The 21,059-nt window shown below is 40.4% G+C and overlaps 1 pseudogene; it reads left to right on the top strand.

The window, feature by feature from the left end:
* Positions 1-17: 17 nt before the first annotated feature.
* LOC121925841 lies at positions 18-20,320 on the top strand (annotated as a pseudogene).
* The last annotated feature ends 739 nt before the right edge of the window (positions 20,321-21,059 follow it).

Genomic DNA, 21,059 nt, shown 5'->3' with positions numbered 1-21,059 from the left:
ACTTACTCCTGGGCAAGATGGGGATAGGATTGTATCCTTGTGTTCCCTGTTTGGGACTGGGGAATGAAGACTATCCCTCATTTAACATTAGATCCTTCTCTTCTCGGAAGCATCCTCCTTCCTCTTATGTAAGTGTATTGAATTCCAACCCCCCCCCCCCCATGAAGTTCAAGGGGTGTGCTCACTTTGTTCAGCTGTCTCAGGGTTTATTAGTGCTTTCTACTGGGGTGCTGCTGACAGGTTTTAGTTTCAAACTTTACAATCTTGTCTCTGTAAGGCTGTTCATGAAATACCTACAATTGGAAAGAAATTTATTAGATGTAACTTCTTTTTACTATCATCTTTTCTAGAAACTTGGACATTTTTTTCCAGGTATGTTGCAGTAGATTTAAACAAAAAGACTTGATATTGTGGGATTTGGTTTTTAAAAAATGAAATATTCTCGATTATTCTTTCATAGCTGTTAGAATTTTATGTGATACTGTGCATGTATTGGTATGGAGCTGTTCCTATTAGAAGGATTTCTTTTCAGTCATGGCTGAAACATCTCTTGAGTTCTGTGAGCTGCTCTAGATAACAGATAATGTCCTATAGGGATGAGCTCCAGAATAGTGTTTTGTAAAACTTGTGGAGGGGAATGCTCTCTAAGATTACAAGTAGGTAATGCTAAATAATGCTGTCAAGGTGCAGGAATTTTCTTTATCTCTACAAAATTAGGGCTACATGATTTTATGTATAATGATCAAGCCACATCAACCATAGCAGAAATTACTTCTGAATTTAAGATTGTACTGCTTATAGGACAAAAGGTGCACCTACACTAGAAATAATACAGTTTGACACTACATTAAGTGCCATCCTACAAAATCCTGGGATTTAATCATTTTGTGAGCTACCAGGACACTTTGGCAGGGAAGGCTAAAGACCCTGCAAAACTACAAATCCCAGGATTCCATAGAATGGAGCCACAGCACATAAAGTGGTGTCAAGCTGCATTATTTCTACAGTGTAGATGCACTGTATCCTTATTCTTTATACTGTTTCTGTTTGATCACTATTGTTAGTTGTGGAAACATTCTCAGAACTGCTTCCAACTTCCAATGGAATGGAAGCAACTATTTCTAGGATGTGTAACATCTGTGGGAAAAGCAACTTTGTTGTGAGCATGCTTAGTACCATTGCTGTTCCATGACTATTGCCGCTGTGCAGTTGTATATGTACTAGTATTTGTCAATGGAAGACACTCACTTATGCATTGTGATACACATTCTTTCTCTGTTCTGTTGTCTTTGTGGGTAATAGGAGTGGGTAACTCTTAATAGGAGTGAATAACATTAGAAGTATACCATGGCTACTCTAACTACTGTGGTGATAATTATATGTTACAGTGAATTACTAAAAATAGGATTTATTTTGACAATTCCAGACAAAGACTTACACTTGGAATGCTGGCAGGCACTGCAGTGTCTTTGTCAGCATTCATATGATGAAAGAAATGAGGAAAACTACATCTCTCTTACACACAAATATATACATATACATATTTTCACACAATCCGTCTTGGATTGCATCCATGCATGTGCAATGTGTATTAAATAAAGCACAAATATTTTTCCAGAGGGTGGCAACATTTTCTTTCTGGGGAGAACTGCTAGCACTGTATCTTCTAAGACCACTGTAAGAAGTCATATCATGTTTGCAGTATCAGTGAAGCCATTTTATTCATTCCGCATTGGGGCCAAATATCCTTGCTTATGGCTCTGACACATCTCAATGTGATATTAGTATTAGTATTTCAGATATGACTTTTGCTTCCATAGTGTACTAACAATTAATGCATGACAGCTAATGCATGAGTGATGAAGGGGGAAAAAAAAAACCCATAGGTTCCAGTGTCTATCTACATTTGTATTTGAATGTGTTTGTAATCCATTCTTTTCTTGGCATCTGGATATTTCTGTTCTCCTTTTTAGTACTTAGAATCTTTATCTGCTGAATATATTGTACGGAATGGATTCCAAGTCTACACAGCACAAACATCTTGTGTCAGATGAACTATCTAGAAAGCCAGATCACAAAGAAGGTAAATATTTTCCTTTCTTCCTTGCTCTGTCCTGCTGCCTTGCCATGAATATATATTTGCTGACTAGTGATCAAATCTGGTCGAAGATACATTGCTGCTTGGGGCAAAGTATAATACGATATGTGTGCCTTCCAAAGCCAACAGGCGTGGCAGTTAAATGTTCAGGAAAAGCCATTATCAGGGATATTGATTTTAGGACAGGAAAAGCCATGATCAGGGATATTGATTTTAAGACAGTGGAAGTAAGTACCCTTGGTACAATTTACAAGCCCACAAATATGAGTAAATATTTATTTTACATTCAGATACCCAAGCTCCATATTGCCATATCTTTTAGAAGAGAGATAATTACTGTACTGATTTTGCCATGAAAATTGACTTCCAGCAACAGAAAGCCACACACTGAATGGACCTAACTGTAAAATGTTTGCAGAAACTTTTTTTCCCCATGATTCATGGAGAAATAGAATCAACAAGTGGAAATTTGAGGGGGAAGCAGGCTACGACTACAAGAAATGTCTTAAAATGAGAGTTGTTCAGCAATGGAAGAAATTCTTTTGAGGAGTCATCATTCTGGATTGTCCTTCATTGGACGTTTTTAAGCAGTGGATGGACAGCCATCTGTTGGGGAAGCTGTGTCCTGAATCCTCTTGGTAGACCCAGCTAAAGTAGACCTACTGAATTAGCTGCTGAATGGTGAACCAACAGGTCTATTCTAACTAGGACTGTCAATCGGACTGAGGCTTTGCATCCTGAGTTGCTCAGCGTTGAACGAGGGATTAGATCTCTGGTGTACCTTTCAGGTCTGAGTTTGGAACTTGTATGTATGGAGAGTGTGCTGATCCTGAGCCTGTCACTGGGAGGGAGCGATATTACAAAATGAACCAGCATAGTGTAGTGGTTTGAGTGTTGGGCTACAGCTCTCTGCTGGACCATGGAAACTCACTGGTTCATCTTGGGAGAGTCACACATTGTCAGCCCCCAAAAACTCCATGATAGGTAAGCCTTAGGGTTGCCATAAGTCAGAAATGACTTCAAGGTACACAACAACAACAACTGCCCCCCTCCCCCTATAATGATGCTGAAAGTGAGAAAAGAAGAGAAAGAAGAACAATGTGTGGATCTAGTGTGATCTAGGGTGCATCCTATAGAATCCTGGGATTTGTAATTTTGTGTGGCATCAGCACTCTTTGGTAGAGAAGGCTAAAGACCTTGTAAAACTACCAATCCCAGGATACCATAGGATGGAGCTACAGCACATAAAGTATCAGAGTGCATTATCTCTACAGTGTAGATGCACCCCTAGCTACATGGAATAAGTGAAAAGCATTTGTTAAGGAGCCATCAGCAATTTTTAGCCATTCTTGCCTCTCAGCCACTACATGATGAATCAAACAAAGCTGGCATTTCAATGAGATTCATCCTAGCTTCTGGTTGTTCCCCTTCAGTTCCTCTTTGGCCTTCTGATGAGATTCATCATGGTCTGGGGAAGCGGGTATTTTACTAATGGCAGCTCATCCCTAGTAAGGCTGTTGGGGCCAAGGGCAAAGTCAAAAGAAGCAGAGCCAAAAGGTCACTAATCTCACCTTAAGATCAGGACACCTCTTGTAGAAATGTATATAACAGGTATTTCTTAATTTCTGATTGGAATCCTGCTGGTAAAGAATAAATTCATGTCACATAAAGAGTCCCAGTGCAGCACTCTGGGATAGAAAATGCCCACTAGTTTGCTGCTTCTCTGAGCGTATGCCGATCCCCACACCAAAATGAAGGAAATAAAATAAAGAGCTGCTCTTCAAGGCAGGTTTTCTTTTCTCTGCAGTAAACAAACAAAACCCCAAACAAAACCACACAATGTTTCTTCTTTCCTCTCTGTCAGAGTGGAAGGATTTTTGGGAGCATCAATGCAAACCTGAAAATAAAAAAGCAAGAGTAGCAGGACAGCAATTCAGTCACCTGCTGAGTTCTCAAAGACAAGATGAGAGTGACTAGAGAGGATGCTAATAGCCAGCATGACACTGTGGGCTAGTTATAAGAGTAATGAAGCTAACCAAAGTGTGCTTGTTCCAGGGCAGTTTAAACCCTGAGAAAAACAATTCTCCATTTGTCATAGTAGGCCAGTTTCCAGCATATACTACTCTCAACATAATCATGATTTTCATGCCACTTTGCTTTCTTCTGGAGACCAACACACTGTCAGGATCGGTGAATTCAGTTCCCAGTAACCAAGAAAACAGTGTGGTAGAAAACAAGAGGCTTTTATTTCAGGTATTGAGACAGAAGGTATCTATCTGAGGTTTATGTCAGAACTAAAAGTTTGTTTCCAAAATTGTAGTGTAAAAGTTCCCATCATCCACCCTAACCTTGTTTTTGATCCTGATCAAAACAACTTTTCACGCCCCCTTTCCCTTGCTCCCATGTTTATCATTCAGTCACCTTTACAGAATGGAGGGAAGTATCGTATCTCTTCTTTAGAACCAGATCCTCTGGCAGGAAAGGCAGAGTCATAAACCCATAAACTTTTACCCTGTTACCATTTGCCCCATCTGTTTGTTCCCAAACCCAGTGCGCCCACTAGATTAATATGCAATGCCCTTTGCTATTTCTCATGTCCATTCTCTGAATCGTTCACCAGGTTATCACAGTACTGTATTATAATATTATGTCAGCATGTCATCATATCATCATATTATCATGACAGATGCATGGTTCCAACACATATACAGTCAAGAAGTGAAGTAGTGACCCTTGGAAAAGAAACATAGTAATTGTGTTAATTCTAAATGAATGTTCAGAGAAGGGCATTCTGTGGATCAAGGCTGGGCAATTGTGGCCCAACATTTGTTGGACTGCAACTTCCATGACCCCTCACTGTTAGCTATGCTGCCTGAAGCTGATGGGAGCTGTAGTCCAGAAACATTTGGCCCTTAGAATGCAGGATCCCACTGCTGAATTTTTTCCCAATTTGGAAAGAAAAAAAAATCTTCCATATAGAATATCAGAATGTTAATGGAAATTATAATTTGTATGACTTAGATGTCACAGGCACAACGACCTTAATGTAAAAGAACAATAAAATCTGTGGTTGTACATTATGGCATGATAGTGCAGGGCAACCTTAGCAAAGTCCCTACCAGATAATCTTACAGCTGGTTCCAGAATGGCCTCAGACATTTTATTTCCTGAGCTAGAGCAGCAAATCCTGGCCGCTACCCACCAAAGTCAAGGTACATAGTATAGTTTCTATAGCCATCCAAGATATTTTAGCTGATGAGGCAGAAAATCCAACCTGAACATCACTTTGGTTGTATGGCAGTAAAACTATAATAATAAATTTATTAATTAAAATTATTCTGTCCTTTCATGATATCTGAAGGTTGCTGCTCTAGATGAGAAGGTCATCTCACTCTGCTTAATGGTTGGCCTGCCCTGAGGTACAAATTAGTAGAGACTAGAAAACAGTGAACTCCTTAATGAGGGCTAGAAAATGCCCATATGTCTTTCTCTGTGTGTGTATGTGGGTGTCAGCTGGACAAGAGATGACTGGAATAAAGACGCCATCTTTTTTCTTTCTAAAAGTCATAATTGGCAGAGCTGTAGCTAGAGGAGAGGGTAACATGAGAGTAATGCCCCTGCAAATAAAAATTCTTCTCCCTCCTCCTCATGAAATTTTCCATGCTTGAAGCTTTAAGTTACTGTAATACAGAATTAGGGAGTGATGGAAAATTTCATTGGAAGGCAAAATTGACACCTCAGTGAACTTCCTTGTTGCAGCAACTCCACTGGTTGCCAATCTTTTTCTGGGGTCAATTCAAAATGCTGGTGATGATCTATAAACGCCTGTACTGCTTGGGTTGAGGTTATTCGAAATACTATATCTTCCTTTAAGAGCCCATTGGAGTTCCAAGATCATCTAAGGAGGCCCTTATCACTCCCTGCCAAGGGAGGCAAGATTGGTGATGTTCTTGCTCTTTCCATCAACAAGTAAAAACATTTTTAAGGTTTATATGTTGTCTTTTAAGGATTTTTTAAAAAAAATTTAATGTTTATCAACCTTATCAATTGTTCAAATGTTTTAAAAATAACTTTTATGTTTATACTTCTATTGAAGCTTTGGTATAGTTTTAGTCTATATTGTCTTTAATGTTGTTAGCCACCTTGAGTCTCATTAATGAGAGAAAAGTAGGCTACAAATTAATACGATGATGGTGATGACGACCACAATGACGATATAATTGTGTGTGTGCATCACATGCACATGATCTACCCTAGACTTCTCTTAACCTAGCCTTCTGCAGTTGAAGATACCACCTTATCACTAGAGCTGAAGGACTTAGAAAAGTTACTCTTTTGGGCCCTTGCTCCCCAAACCCCCCATAGTATCTGGGAGATTCTGAAAGTTGCAGTCCAAAGCCAATAACTTTGTGAAGTCTCTGTGTCCAGTCAGCTTCTATACAGTGGGCCCTTGGTATCCGCTGGAATTTAGTCCCAGGTTCCCCCTCCTCCTCAGTGGGTAATAAAATTCATAGATGCTTAAGTCCTATTAAATACAGTGGCATAGTAAAATGATGTCCCTTATATAAAATGGCATAATGAAGGTTTGCTTTTTGGAATATATATATATACATATACACATACATACATATATATATAATTTAATATTTTGAAACTGTGGATGCTTGAATTCTTGGATAAAATCCATGGATATGGAGGGCTGACTGTACATGTAATGGCAGAGGTATCTTGTTGTTTACTTTCAGAAGCTCAATCTTCACAATATTTTCCAGATATAACTTAGGCTGAAAAAAAAACAGTGCCTTTAGTCCTTGATCACGTTATAGCTGACATCTTGAATAAGATAGAAGGTAAGGTTTATAGTACAAATTTAAATTGGGGCATTGAAAAATATTTTCATGTGATCATGATGAAGAAAAGACTCTTAGAAAGAAGCAGGTCAGATTGCCAGCTCTTTAGGATCTTGGCAGGAACATTATTTCTCTGGGCCATATTTAAAGAAGTGTAAGTAACCTAGTAACTCCTGAACCCTTTCCCCAGAACTTTCTGAAAGACTCCTTGACCTTCACTTTACAGAAGTGTTCTCACATATTGAAATCCACAACACTTAACTTTTTTAGTGTGAAGACATGTATAGAGGCAAGTTTCCCAGACACATTTCCGGAAGTGATTAAAAGGAGAGAGAAAGGAGGGGGAATAAACCTAACACAAGGAAGGAATAAGAGCCACACTAACTGATGATGGTGTTAGCGTGAACTTAGCATTTAACAAGTTTAAGTTTCCTTAAAATAGAAGCAAGAAAGAGTAGAAGGTGGACCTTTAGCAGTTTTGAAGAATATGCTTGGGTGTGCAAGTTAAATAAAACGCCAAATCAATTTATGATGCTTTAGAAAGGATCCGAAAGGGTGGAATAGAATATGTGCAAACATTAACACCTTAATCTGTTCATTGCAGGGGCATGTTGTATAAATAATCCTGTGTGCATAAGTTGTATCTCCGCCTCAGCTGAGTCCCCAAGTGACCTTTTCAATGTGCTTGAACTGACACTACCTTGAACTTGCTTGTTCTTACAGTACCACTGAAAGTGCAATTCTAGGAAGTTCAGTGGGATACACTTCTGAGTAAACAGGGTAATATATTTGATTGCAGTTTGAGATGAATTTAACATTAACTCTTCTGAGGCCCGCCATGAGACAGGATCTTGTATGGTTGTGCTGATGTAGATCTGGGGACAATGAAACAGGATGGCTAGAGTGTAGGTAGCATAGGTCTGGAACTGAATATAATCAAAATTTGGTGGGGACACTTTATTTATTCCAAATGGTGAGGAGCCTGTTGGGATCAGACAGAGAGAAACTAGCAGTGTAACCCTTGGTTATCTGCTGTGGCAAATTTTCTAGGGACTTCAAGGAGAATGTTTCTCCTGTTCTCCCAGAACTGGATGTCACAGTTCTCAGAGTCTGGAGTGCTGTACAATATGCCATATAGTCAGTTTTTAAACAAAAATCAGCTTCAGTTGTGCCAGCCAAATAGTCTGGACAAGACACAGGAATCAGTCTTCTCTACCACATGTAACATTGATTCCTGCCAACCTTGATATATAACATCGAATGCAGCTGGATTGACTGGGTGAATCAAGGGAATGGTAAATGCCTTTCTTTGTCACGAGGAGACTCCTGCTAACTTGAAGGATGTTGTAACATGTTCTCTCTTGAAGAGGGCCTCCCTAAACCCAATGAAGTATGAGAACTAATGTGCCATAAGTCACTCACATCTACTTCAGGGGGAAGTTGTTTGAATATGTGTTGGCTAGAAAGCTTCAGATGTTTCTGGAAGAAACTGTTTATCTGGACCCATTTTAGCCTGGTTTCAGGTCACGGTATGCTGCTGAAATAGTCTTGGTGGCCATGATTGATGACCTGTATGTGTGTGTTGTGTGCCTTCAAGTCATTTCTGAGTTATGGCCACCCCCTACACTGGAGAAAAGATGGGGCTGGAGGTGTTTATCTTTTTGGATGTCTTGGTGGCTTTTGACACCAATATATCACAGTATCTTATTGAACTAGCTCTGTAGTATGGAAATAAGAGGCACTGTGTTAAGAATGGCATCACTCCTCTCTATAGGGCTGGTTCCAAAGGGTGGCACCAAGGGATTCCTGATCATCCTCATGGCCCTGTTACTTCCAACAACCTTCATTATTTCCTTCCATTTCTTACGATGCACTCTTGGAAAGACAAAAGAGAAGTAATCAAATCCTGAGGAAAAAAATCAGAAAGAAAGATGCAATAGATTCAAAACGGTAATCACATTTATGAAAACCAACATCATCCTAGAAGAAGAGCACTGTGCTGAACAAGGTTTATCTTAAAATGATGTTTCCACATTGTGTCTGCAGGAATGATCATATATATTGATTGGGTAGCAGGAAATGTTGCAATTCACCACCAGATTGTTCCTCTTCCTGGTGATGAGCATTATTACTGTTTCATATGCATACCAGGGTATTACATTATTCAAAGCAAGAATTAATAATGGTGACATCTGCTCATTTTGATTGATATTTGGAACAGCGGGAGCAATGAAGACTAAAGAAGACATATAAGCCAATTAATTTTTTCATTCAGATTCATCTATTTCTAGAAATCATAACAATCAACATCATCTATCAATGTACTAAAATAGGTATCCACCTTCATACATATTAAAACACCTGATAGTGAAATTAATGATTAAGCATACACTTGCATGCATGAATGAGTTCTTAATTCCATCTATAGTAGTTTTAATCCCTATTTGGATAGACTGAGTGGGCCATATTAAGAATAATTAAAACTGCCTGAAATCTTCCTCAATTCCCACAAAACATGTGCACACACACCATTTAATAAAAGCAAAAGTAGTTTTGTTCCTTTTAAAAAAAATCAGGTTGGACATATTCATCTTAAACTGCAAAAAATTAAAATACTATTACCTCTTTCTGTCCCAAAATACACTTGTTGAGCCCATTTCTTCTTCTCCCTTTCTTCAGATAGTTACCTCTTCCATATTTTCAGCAGTATCTCTTTTCTCATTGTCACTATCCCACTCTGATGTTCTCTTTTCCTCCACCCATTTCTTCTGTCTTCTTTTGAGGAGCTCTGAGGTTACATGTTGAGATCATTCATATTCTCAAGTCAATATAATGTCCTGGAACATCTGTCTTCCTTTACCCCTCTCTTTTGGCTCTCTCTTCAAAAATTATTCCCACATCTATGTCTACAATTCCCTCTCTCATTTCTTCTTTTGCATCTCATGCTTGTCTCTCCATCAACTCCTTTCCTACTGCATCTCACTACCTTCTCACATGTGCATGCTGCACTGTGAGGAAGTGCACTGTATATTTCATTTTCCTGTTCCTCCTCCCCTTCCTCTCTTTGCTTCTCCATTCATCATGCTTGCAGCCTGTAATCCCATGTCACTGAGTGGGAAAACTCTGGCAAGGATGACAAGTGGGATAGGAAAGGAGTATGTGTGATGTAACTACTTCTGGGACACTCCCTCCCTCCCCTGCATATTGTACCGTAGAAAAGTTTACATTTTGTTTGAGGAAAATGCCTTACATTCTGGCCTGTGGTTTGAAAGTGTGAAAAGTGTAACCTGTGTTAATGTGATCTCCCTGGTTCTGCTTTTTGGGTGAGGAACACTGATCTGGAGGTTTTGAAACTGCAATAATCCATGCAAGCAGATAGGCTAATGAGTAATGTACACTTCTACTCACCCTCATACCTTTAAATAGCAGGCTAGGGTACATACCCCAAAGTGCCTCTCTTGGTAGGAGGAGATTTCTGAGCCTTCCACTTGCCCCAGAAACATGCAATGTGGCCTTATTCCAGATAATGCCATTTGTTTAGCCATACATTGTTTACTTTGACAGACTTGTCCAAAACATATTATTGTCAAAAATGAACAAGTGAATGAGATGTAGTACTCCTTATCACTCCCTGTAGAAAGGCCAACTGGACTGGCAATTGAATCTTTCTTCAACACACGGTTCTCCACTCCACCTGAGAGCATCAGGCTAGCTTAGGGCATGAAGGGCAAGCTGCATCATGACATACATCTCTCTCTTTCTTTGGGTTTGTTTTTGCAGGGCTTCTATCATTTCTCAAACAACGTTTAGGGAAATATTTGCCCAACCACCACATGGATGCATTGTCACCTGTTCTCCCTACTACTTCAGCTGTGAAGAAAGTTTATCTTATCACTGTGCCATAGAAGGAATGTACTGTTAGAGAGCTGAACTCTCTCAGGGTCTGTGCTATATCACAACATTGCCACAGTCTAGGGTTTCTGTAGCTGTGCCAGATGGAACTACTTGAGAGAGACCTTCAAGCAAGGACGTAGTATAGCCAGGATTTTGGGAAGGGGGGGTCAAGACTAAGTGCCACCATTTTGAGAGGCTACAGAGCCCCCCCAAGACACAAAAAGAGGGTTGAACATTTACCCGCGACACCTTGATGGCACCACTTTAACTTCCGTTATGGCTTCGTGCAATGGAATCTTGGGAACTGTAGTTGAGTCATCTGTCAGGTGCCACAACAAACTATAAATCCCAGCATTTCACAACATGGAGCCAAGGGCAGTTAAAGGGGCATCAAACTGGATTATTTTTTCAGTGCAGATGCAAACTGAGTCTTCCTCTGAAGGTGTTACATCAGATAAATTCAGCTCGATAAAGCAAAGTGCAGCTGCTCAAGCAATGAGGGCAGCCATCTGTCATGCTCAGAGACACTCTGCTCATGCTTTGAGACACTGTATTCCAACCATCTGAGCTGAGCTACGAACCCAGGCTGCATCCACACATTTCATTCCCACTTCCAAGAGGGATTTTTAATTTTGAGACACACACACACACACCTTTTAATTCAAGATCTATCTATCTATCTATCTATCTATCTATCTATCTATCTATCTATCAAAATTTTAATTCCAAGCCATTATACGTTCCTTTCTTTTTATAATAAAAACAACCCCTTTAAGAGAATCCTATTTTGGGAGAAAGGCAGGGTATAAAATCAATCAATAAAAAATTATAGTGCAATAGTCCATCAGTGCATGGCTTACATTATAAGACTTTATACCTTTATAACATTTAAAAACTATTAAAATCACAGTAGGCTCAGAGTGCTACAGAATCATGGAATCATAGAGTTGGAAGAGACCCCAAGAATGGCCATCCGTCCAACCCCATTCTGCCATGCAGGAACTCCAGTCAAAGCATCCTCAACAAATTATGTAATGGAGGTGTCCATCTGCCTTGTAGAAAGATATACTATAGATTAATGCATAGGAAAATCACCACCTTGAGTCTGTATATTGGGAGAAGGCGGATAAAGAAAATACAACAACAACAACATCGGGATATTGTAGTTCTGTGAGACATTTAGCCTTCTTTGTCAGAGAGCTCTGGTTGGCACAACATACACAAATTGCAGGATTTTCCATAGCATTAAAGCAGTGTCGAACTGGATTATTTCGCAGTGTGCAGCCTTATTAACTGCAATTCCCAGCAGTCTGTGGTGCTGCTGGATGATGGGAGCCTTCAGTACTGCATTGCCTGGGGCAGGGCCATAGGACTCACAGCCACGATCACATTAGATTGATTTCCATATATTATATAATTATAATCTAAAACATAGAGTTAGAAGAGGACCCCCGAGGGCCATCAGTCCAACCCCATTCTGCCATGCAGAACTCTCCATCAAAGCACCCCCATTGACATGCTGAAAAAGAGGGCAGTTAATGTATTTTATACTATTTGTCTTTTAAAAAGAGAAAAAACAAGGCTGGAAGGAAGCCTCTTGCCTTTTGCATCACAGATACTCCTTTTTTGTTGTTGCAAAAATCCAGAAATGACTGTTTTTGAAAACCTGAGTCTATTCTCAGGAGAAATGTCCAGAGTAGAGTCTGTCTCCTTTCTTTGGACTTCTGAAACTAAATATTCCAAACCCCAAAACTGACCCTGAGAGCATCTGGTCTGACCCCAACTCAAGGAAACTTGGGAATCCTGAAGGTTTAGATCAATTACTGAATTATTGAATTATACAAAGGCGTAGTGGTCAGGGGTTTTGGCTGAGCTCAGTATGCAAAGCACAACGTTTATTTAAAATATTGTGCATTCAATTACTCTCAGTCTCATGTCTATGAGATGGCATATGAAACATACATGGATCCCATCTCCCAGTATAATATCCCGTTAGACATAATACTGTATATAAAATACCAAAATCTGAAAAACTCCAAAATCCAAAAAACATCTAATCTCAGCATTTTTGGGTAAGGGATATTATTATTATTATATTATTATTATTATTATTATTATATATTATTATTATTATTATACTAATTGTACATGGATAGAAACAGCTAAAGTTAGAAGTCACCTTTTCCTTCTTTTCTTCAGTTCTCTCCGGGGGGGTGAGGGAGGAGGGGGGGAGGAGGAGGAAGAGTGGAAGCCGGACTCTGAAGGAACGAAAGCGAAAGGTCAACAGGGATCTCTCTCTCTCTCTCTCTCTCCCCCATCCCTCTCTTATTCCTCCTCCTCCTCACTCCCCCCCCATTAAAGCCGACGGAAGCGAGGGAAAGAAGAACTTTTTTTGTCTTTCCCTGTTCCCTCGCTGTGGTTTACATGGAGGGGAGGGGGGAAGAGCTTGAACGCCCCCAGGGGCCTGATAGGGGGGGTTCCGACCCCCAACCCCCCCCCTCGGCTACGCCTTTGCTTCAAGTAGACATTTGAGGGCATAGCGGATTTCTATCCTGAAGTGTTGATATCTGATCTCTGCTGTCCCAAATGACTGGGCCCTTTCACACACAACAGTTCTAGCACTATGATCCACTTTAACTGCCATGGCACATCCTATGAAATCCTGGGATTTGAGTTTAGGCAGGGGAACTTTGAATCTCACCAGAAAGGAGTTATATGATCAGGCCTAATGAAAATATTGACTCTAGTACGTATAGTTGGTGAAAAAGGCAGCTTCCACTTTGAGATTATTGGGAAAGGAACTGAAACCCAGTATTATCATGCCCTTATAGAAAAAACATGGTGGAACACACTTGGAATACTATGTCAGTTCTGACCATTGCAACTCAAAAGTAATATTTTAGAGCTGGAAAAGAAGCAAACTGGCAATTCCCACATAAATGTTTACGTCTCTTTAGTTCACAAAAAAAGTTAATTAAGTAAGCTATAGAAAATGTATAAATATGGAGAAAGTGGACTGGGAAAAACCTTCCCCTTTTTGCAGTCTTGTATGTTCAGGAAGGTGTGAACAAAATAGCTTCTCAGATGGCCTTTTAATCTATTTTGCTTGTTATAATTATTTAAGCTTCTGTGTTTTAACTTTTTGAATGATGTTTTGAACTGCTTTGAGTATTATTTTTAGTAGAAAAGTGCGAGATAAAATGCAATGAATACAGTCAGTCTTAATAATACAGAGCAGTGCATGCAAAGCCAAGGAGGAACCAAGGAACCATTGCTTGTGCCAGAAGTGAACATGCAAACTTGTGCTTGGTGTGCAAGTTGGAAGTGACTGGTGTATCCTTAACACTATAATAGACTCAGCCTTCTGTTCTGGAAATTTAAAACCAGTAAACAAGAATATTAATACTTTTCTAAGGATTTCTTTAGACCCTTTTGCACTATACATTACATGCTATGGTTCAATTTCATCTGCCATGGCAAATCCAAGGAAACCAAGGATTTGCAGTGAGGAAAAGTTATTTATAAATCTCAGCCAGAGAACAATGCCCACCAAACTGCAAATATCAGGTTTCCATAAGATGTTGCCAAGCAGGTAAAGTGAAAGATAGTGCTATAATTGGGTAGTGTGAAATGGCCCTTTCGCTCATTGGTGCTGAAGAAGAAAGGAATAATTTCTATATTACAGCTTTATATATAAGTAAGCATGATGGATAACAAATCCTCTTGGCTATAATATCAACTAAACAATTCCTTGCTTGGAACATTTGTGGGCAAGTGACATAACTCAAATGGTTTAGTGTCTAAGAGCTCAGCTGCCCAAATAGAGGTTAGTAGCTAGCAATTAGGTTGACGTTTTTATCTGTAGTTGGAGCTTGTGTAATCTTATTCTTGTTTTGGTTACTAGGACCAAAGGGAGATGAAGAGAGTTGCAGAAATCATGGGGAGATGTTTCTCTCTTCAACTGATAACAACCAAGCCTGGAAGGATTTAATTTTGCTGGCCATGAGATAAAGATTAGGGAAGCCACTGACTGTTATGGAGCTGTGGTCTGGCCTCGGTAATGTAGCCAAATAATGTTATTGTTCTGTTCACTGAAACAAAACATGTTATCTGAAACAATAATCAATCCAACCTTGTCAGCAGGTTAATAAACCCACTAAAATGATAGTTAATGTATAAGGAGTGGTATTAAAAACAATGCTAGAAGCCATATTTCCCTGATGCTGATGGATGAGCAGAAGTCTCCATTTGCTCTGGTCAGTGTGGAATTAAATAGCACCCTCTCCCTCATTTGGTTGTGCAATAAAAAAAGCCTGTATGGGGCGGGGGGATAACACTTATACCACCTTAGTTCTGTTTGTGTGTGTGTGTGTGTGGTGTGTGGTATGTCTTCAAGTTGACTTTTGACCCCATAGGTTTTTCTTAGGCAAGGAATATTCAGAGGGCTAGTTCTTCCTCTGGAATAAGCCTACAGCATCTGGTATTCACTGGTAGTCTCCCATCCAAGTACTAACCAGAACTGACCTTGCTTAGTTTTTCACAGATCTGGTGCCTTGGATATTTAAGTCCTCTATGACCGGCGTGGAATTGCAGTTGCCTGTGGCTGCCAGATAAATTGTTAAATACAAGACAGCTGTGTGTGAAACGTGGGTTAATCATACTTACAGGACAAGGTCCCATGAAAATGTATCTTGACATGTATTCATACACATAAAGTGGTGTCTGGCCAATAGAAGCTAGTGGAAAAAATGGCCTCATCTTGTAAGGGTAGAAGGAACCCTTTTAGTCTGAAAGCATCCATTGGATCAGAATTGGATTGCCTCATTTTGTGTTTGCTGCTGACCATCTCTATTTCTGGCCCCTTACTGGTGTTTATTAGCAGGGAAATCCATGTTCAGAAGGGTTTCTGCCATGTCCCCTCCACAATTAGAGCCTTATCTCATGAGAAACCCCCCCCAAAAGGAGCAGGAGAGTAGCAACTTTTCCATGCTTCCCACATGCCATGGTATCACTCCATTCTCCTGAGGGAGTCGGTTTTAAAGGTGTGACTTTTGTCAAGCACAGAGAAAGCTGCTTTTCTCACATTCTGTTTTTGGCTTTCTTTTCTCAACAGGGGTATAGCTCAACAAAGGGGTTACATAAGGGCTTTGTTCCCCAAATGAGAATCCGTCCCTCTCCCATGAAATTATCTTTTATTCCAATTCTAGTATTGCAGGGGTGATACATCGCACTGCCTGGAGTGAAAAGTTTTCATTCACACCTAGATCTCTTATACTACTTGGATTTGAATTCCCTTGTAGCTTTACTGGTCCTTTTCTTGGATCCTAAACTGTACAAGACCCCTGTGAAATTGGAAAAACAAAATAAAAAAACATTATTTTTTTTTATACCTAGAGATCACCTCTCTAGGAATCTCAGGTCCTCCAGACAAATCTGTGGTCAAACATGCTGGATGTTGACCAAGAAGAAGTGTACTAGAGAACCTACAAATGCCTACAATTCTAGGTCTTCTGGCATGACCTTTCAGAAAAGTTGTCTAAGAATCATGCTATTATTATTATTATTATTATTATTATTATTATTATTATTATTATTATTATTACCTTTATTTATAAAGCGCTGTGTAACCTAGAGATTCCTAGAGATAACATATTAATCAAATTCATGAATAATCAAATCTGAAAAACTCAAAGGTGCAGATGTGGAGGGCTGACTGTATTTCTAAATGCTCAACTGAAGTTTTAAATTTACTGCAGTGTTAGAAATTTGAGGTTTGAAGGAAAATTTCATTTGGGGGAGAGACTGGGATGGTGTGGGGAATGCTGCCATACTTTAACCCTGAATTCAAACCAAGAGCAAACACTATCTTACCTGTCTCCCTCAGAAGGTGACACACACCCGTCTTTCCAAAAAATTTCCATTCATATTATTAGCAGACTCAGAACTCATTTTTGTTATTTCATCTCTCTCATGATTAGCTACATGCAGCTTATCGCATTATTGAACAAACCTAGCAGGCAAATGAAAGATGCATTTCCCCCCTCCCTCTGCATGACTCTCATCTCCTTCAGGTTGTATAAGTGAGGGAGAACGTTTGTAAAAGTGTCATTTTTGCCAAACAGATTATTTCAGCTTGGCAAATGGGACATTTCTATGACACTTTTATGACCTCTCCCATGGTTTTACAACCAGAAGAGAACCAAAAGAGAACATGTCAGTGGCAGGAGAAAAAACCATGAGTCTTTTTTGTTTGCCTGCTGGTTTTAATGATGCTCATGGTCACTCCTGCTGGTGAGGGATAGAGGAAGTCAGAAGAGATAGAGAAGGCAAATATTAGTCTCTTCGGTCCATTTTAACCCCTGCAACAGCAAACATCAACCTGCATGTGGAGCTGGATGAGTATTAGCACACAAAAAACATAGAGGAAAAGACGTACACAGCCCCTTCTAAGACCCACTGATCTGTTCAGATGAGTGGCATACTCAACCATTTTATTTGGGGAAAATTCTTCTCAGAACAAGCTAGAAACTTAAATCCAGTTGCTTAGTCCCAAGTAAAGAGAACATTAAATCAGTAGGAACATATGAAAAGAAGTTATTGTGTAAACCCGGTCCTACAGTAGTTGGGACTACCTGACGTAGGCCAGATTTGTCCCCACAGCTGACACTGTATGCTATTGTTAAGCTAAACAGAGAGAAGGATATTTGTAGGTTACAAAAATATTGTTGAATAGGGAGTAACCTTTGATCCCAGCTGTTTTGGATTTCAGTTCCTGAATGTCTTAGGTCTAAACTGTACTGCAAAATAATGCAGTTTGACAATGCCTTTAATTGCCATGGCAGTTAAATACCAATCAACTTATATGATTTCAAACAACAACTGTTGTACCATTTCCTTTTTATCCCCCCCCTTCCTCATTGTAGGACTCCTCCTTCTCCTATCTCGAGTAAAACATTTGCCTGTTATATTACTTTGTGTAGTTAAGTCCTTGTCAACTACTACTATAAATGGTCTTTTGTTTTTCAACCCACAGGCTCTTGTTTTGTGCCACTTTTTGGAAAAGAATGTGAACTCATATAACGTGACTGACAAAAATGTAATGAAATTGGAGCGGGAAAACAGGTCGGTCTCCATAGTCGCCAGCATCCCTTGGTATTTACATGTAAACATTGTTTTAAAAAATACCTCGCCCAATATTGGCATTCCTAGAACACAAAACAAAGAAGTGGAACCAAAGTCAGTTAGCTGAAAAATTAGTTTATGCAAGACCAAGCCCTTGTTAATGAGATGTTAATCAAGCAATTAATTATGTCTCAAACAATTAATTAGCAGTAAATGACTGTCATTCCAAAAATTTGCAAGTATCTGATTTTTTTTTGAGGGATCTGATGTGGATCAGTAACTCGTCTATCATTGTGGAGTTGAGGGGGGTGTCTTTATTCAATGCAAGTTCCCTGAAAACTTTATCTTACATGATGGAGGAAGAATTAAACCTTTCTAGCCGGGATACATTATTCCAACCTAGGTCAGGTCTCTAAGGCAGCATCTGCACTGCAGAAATATCCAGTGACACGCGGCAACTCAGGCGCATCTGGAACTGAAGCACTGGCTCTCGATAGAGGAGCTAAATTTCACAAAACTACAGATTCAAGACTTCTATAGCATTGAGCCATGGCAGATAAGCAGTGTCAAACTAGATTATTTCTGTAGTGTGGATGCAGCCTGAACGTGCAATTTACTTTTACTCACACAGTTTACTAATTGCAATCACAAATTTCATTTATTTATTATATTTAGCAACTGGAAGTGCTGACTTTCTCGTGTCCAAACAAAACAAATCTTTGTGGAGGGGAGGGTTTTTAATCAGATGAAAACCCCTGAAACTCCTCCTCCTCTTTGCTAGGGAAGAAAGGAAGAGGGGGGGGAATACCCATTTTTCCTTCTGAGGAGTCCATTACTTCCAACCATCCCCATTCTACCCTCTGAGTTCAATTTTGGCGACAGGCAGGCATTTCTGTTCAGAAACCCCACATGATGCGAACTCTATTTTCCTCAAAACATGCCAAGGTTTCTCCTCTCCGGCAATGTCCCCAAAGCAGGAGTGAAGCTCAGGGCACCACCATGGTTGCGAAAGAAGCCCTGGGACATCCCTCCGCCTTCCTCCTGAAGGAGAGCAAGAAGCTGTTTTGAACCCAGATTCCTTCACCCCCCCCTCCCCCAATACTACCTTGAATCTTACACAGAGGAAAGTTGATGGCTCCCAAGATTAAAAACTAGATATTGCCAGATTTTTTTTTGGGGGGGGGGAAGGGGATTGGTTGGTTGGAAGGCAGTATTTTTAAACTTGGAAGTGTCTTGCCTCTCACTTGATGGGAGGGGGAAGGACTTCTGTGGATAAAAAAAAGTTTCATTTGTCAAGAAGAGAGAGGGAGCACATGCTGTTCCCAGAAGCCCTGCCCCCAGGACACTCCCTGGAAGTTCCACCCTAGACCCCCCCATAAGTCCCATCTCCCCCCTCCCCACACACACACCGGTGACACCCGATGCGAGAACACACTGAGGTTGGGCACTTAGAGGGCTGCAACACACAGCCCCTAAGGGGACGCGCAACCACTGCCCCTTTCTTAGTTAGATTGGGGCTGTGGCAACCGCACACTGTGGCCCGATCTGGCCTTTCCAGGGCACAAAAAGGTGCTGCAAAAAGCAGCTCCTTTTTGCACCTAGGAAAGGGCACGATAGCCACGGCTTGAAGACACTCCTTTGGCACGCGCATGTATGGATGCACTGCCAACAGGAGTGCATGATGTCACATGTGCGTGGCCAGCATCACAGGGCTCACAGCACTCTTGAATGAAGTTGGGTTGTGCGTCATGTGGACGCGAGCGCCAACTCTGCCCCCAGGCTGGTCCTAATGGCCAGTCTGAACAGGCCCTTAGTCTCTAAAAGGTTTGCCAACATGCTATAGAGAATTTACGTACAGTCAACTTTGACGTACACTTCCAATTGTCCTCATGCTTACTTCCATTTCCATGGTCCTTTCTATTGCAGGTGCCCATGTGGTTGCCACAGACTTCCTGAATTGATAGGAAACCTACAGTACAACATTCTCAAAACACCAAGATGAGATGCAAACATGAACCTCCAATGAAAAGAATGTTCTGGGGGGTGGATTTGGAGAAAGAATTTCCCAAGATCTATGCCACTTTGACTACATCTTAGCGGCTGATGTTGTCTACCACCACCACCTTATTTGGAGGAATGCTTCTTACCTTTGATCATTGTGCAAGGAACAACACAGTCATAATCTGGGCAATGAGGTTTACGACGAGAAAGAAAACCAGTTTGTGGACAGATTCAAAAGCTATTTGACCTGCAAGTAATATACTAATTTCCCAGTTTAAGTATAACTCTTTTTAAGGCAAAGCAGAAGAGAAGAGCAAAATGGTCTCCAGTTGCTACAAACCTGAGAGTTAATTAGCTGATGTCAGTACAAATATCTGATGGTTTATCATCGAATTGAGTCCTCTGGATTTAAATGTCCATGATTGCTGCAGTAACCTAGACATTTGATTCTCTGCTCACAGTCCAGTGTTGAACTGTCAAAGTGATAATCACGCAGATTATGGTTTATTGTGAGTCGTAGGAGATTATCACATGGAGGACAGGATGAGGGACAGGATGCTCTCCTGTCCTTATCCCGTCCATGACCTAAGTGAAACTTATTGTGCAAATCACTTTCACACTGCAGCTGGCTGAAAAACCGTTAATGGTATTAATGGGTTAAGCTGTTAATACAAAAAAACTGCAAATAATGGCGAAAGTGCTTTAGCGGGCATCTGAAAGTGCTTTTACAGCCCACTGCAGTGTGAAAGTGATTGTGCCATTAGTTTTTACTCATGCTTCCCTCTGGGTCAAGTGTGAAAGTCTTCCCACAGTCAGGCAGGAAGGACGGGTGAGGGATGGGAAGATGACATCCCATCCCTCATGTGACAACCTCTAAGGACATGCATGCCTTTGTATAAGCAGGCATTGTACCGCAGGTCAGGAGTTAGAGCTTAACTGTGAATGTACTTGAAAAGTATGCTTCCCTTTTGAGAAAAAACAAATTACTTCAATTGTGGGAAGGCCAGCCCTACCACAGTGAGGCAGAGGATGATGGCAATGAATGATGGGGCACTGAGGAAAGATGACAAAGAGTTGCATGTGTCATGCATCAA

Source organism: Sceloporus undulatus, chromosome 3, assembly GCF_019175285.1.
Source record: "Sceloporus undulatus isolate JIND9_A2432 ecotype Alabama chromosome 3, SceUnd_v1.1, whole genome shotgun sequence".
In the NCBI taxonomy this organism is placed as follows: domain Eukaryota; kingdom Metazoa; phylum Chordata; class Lepidosauria; order Squamata; family Phrynosomatidae; genus Sceloporus; species Sceloporus undulatus.
Note: the sequence above shows the minus strand (reverse complement) of the source record. Positions and strands in the feature narration are given on the sequence as shown.